General features: G+C 39.8%; 1 pseudogene; it reads left to right on the top strand.

The window, feature by feature from the left end:
• The first annotated feature begins 505 nt into the window (after positions 1–505).
• LOC143391257 (mitochondrial import receptor subunit TOM20 homolog pseudogene) lies at positions 506–937 on the top strand (annotated as a pseudogene).
• The last annotated feature ends 450 nt before the right edge of the window (positions 938–1,387 follow it).

Raw genomic sequence — 1,387 nt, 5'->3', positions numbered from 1 at the left:
AGACCTCTCCTGTTATTTACAGACAAACAACTCAGCAGGGTGGGTATGTGCTTAGTACTCTGTGGGTTTTTCCAAGGACAAGGGTCACGCCCCCTTCCTTGGACAGACTTTGCTCTGAGGTAGAGGCTGGTTCTCAAAAATGGAGTCACATTAGTTTCTCAATACTACTATGTAACCTCCAGTATGGCTAAAATTATAAGGACTGACAATATCATGGATTGAGGAGGATGTAGATCAATTGGAACTTTTAAACATTACTGGTGGCAATGGAAAATGGTACAACCATCTCGAAAATGGTTTGACAATTTATTAGCTATATGATGCAGAATTCTGCTCCTGGGTATTTGCCTAAAGAAATGAAAGCACACTTCTACACAAATATTTATCCACGAATCACCATAGCATCTTTAGTCATAATAGCTCAAAACTATAAACAACCCTATTAGAGCGGCAGGCTGCAAGGCTCATTGGAGTGCTTGCAGCGGCTTGGCCGCACTGAGGGAAAATGGTGGGCCAGAACAGCGCCATTACCGCCTCCGTGTGTGGGGCGCTCTTCATCGGCTACTGCATCTACTTCTACCGCAAAAGGCCCAGCGACCCCAACTTCAAGAACAGGCTTTGGGAACTAAGAAAGAAACAGAAGCTTGCCAAGGAGAGAGCTGGGCTTTCCAAGTTACCGGACCTTAAAGATGCTGAAGCTGTTCAGAAGTTTTTCCTTGAAGAAAACAACTCAATGAAGAGCTGCTAGCTCAGGTGAATATGAGAAAGGTGTGGACCATCTGACAAACGCAATTGCTGTTTGTGGACAGCCACAGCAGTTGCTGCAAGTGTTACAGCAAACTCTTCCACCACCAGTGTTCCAGATGCTTCTGACTAAGCTTCCAACAATTAGAGAATTGTGAGTGCTCAGGGCTTAGCTGAAGATGATATGGAATGAGAAACAAATGTCAACATAATAAAATCTCAGATAAAAAAAATGTTAAAAATTGTTAACTTGGAAGATGAACAGCTCTGGGGGAATAAGAGCAAATGTTTTTGTTATAGACTGTCCTACACTGAAGTCTACCAAAGTTATTGTTTGCTTTATGTAGATCCATTCATTTGTTTTATTTATTTTTCCCAGTGAAAAGTGTATTTGAGAGAGCCTTTCATTTTGTAAATACACTATAAGTTACCAAAAAATATAACAGATTTTATGTATTCCTAAGACGTGCAGTTAAAGTGTATGCATGGCATAGGTTTCTTGGGTTAAAAAATAGCCAGTTCTCAGTTTTAAAAGTTAGGCAAAAAAAGTGTGAAGAGTGCACATTTTTTAAGCTAATACGTTTTACTATAAATCAGAAAATTGGATAGAAACTTTGTTGTTTGTGAAAATGGAGCATTAAAT

This window comes from Callospermophilus lateralis, chromosome 2, assembly GCF_048772815.1.
Source record: "Callospermophilus lateralis isolate mCalLat2 chromosome 2, mCalLat2.hap1, whole genome shotgun sequence".
Lineage (NCBI taxonomy): Eukaryota > Metazoa > Chordata > Mammalia > Rodentia > Sciuridae > Callospermophilus > Callospermophilus lateralis.
Note: the sequence above shows the minus strand (reverse complement) of the source record. Positions and strands in the feature narration are given on the sequence as shown.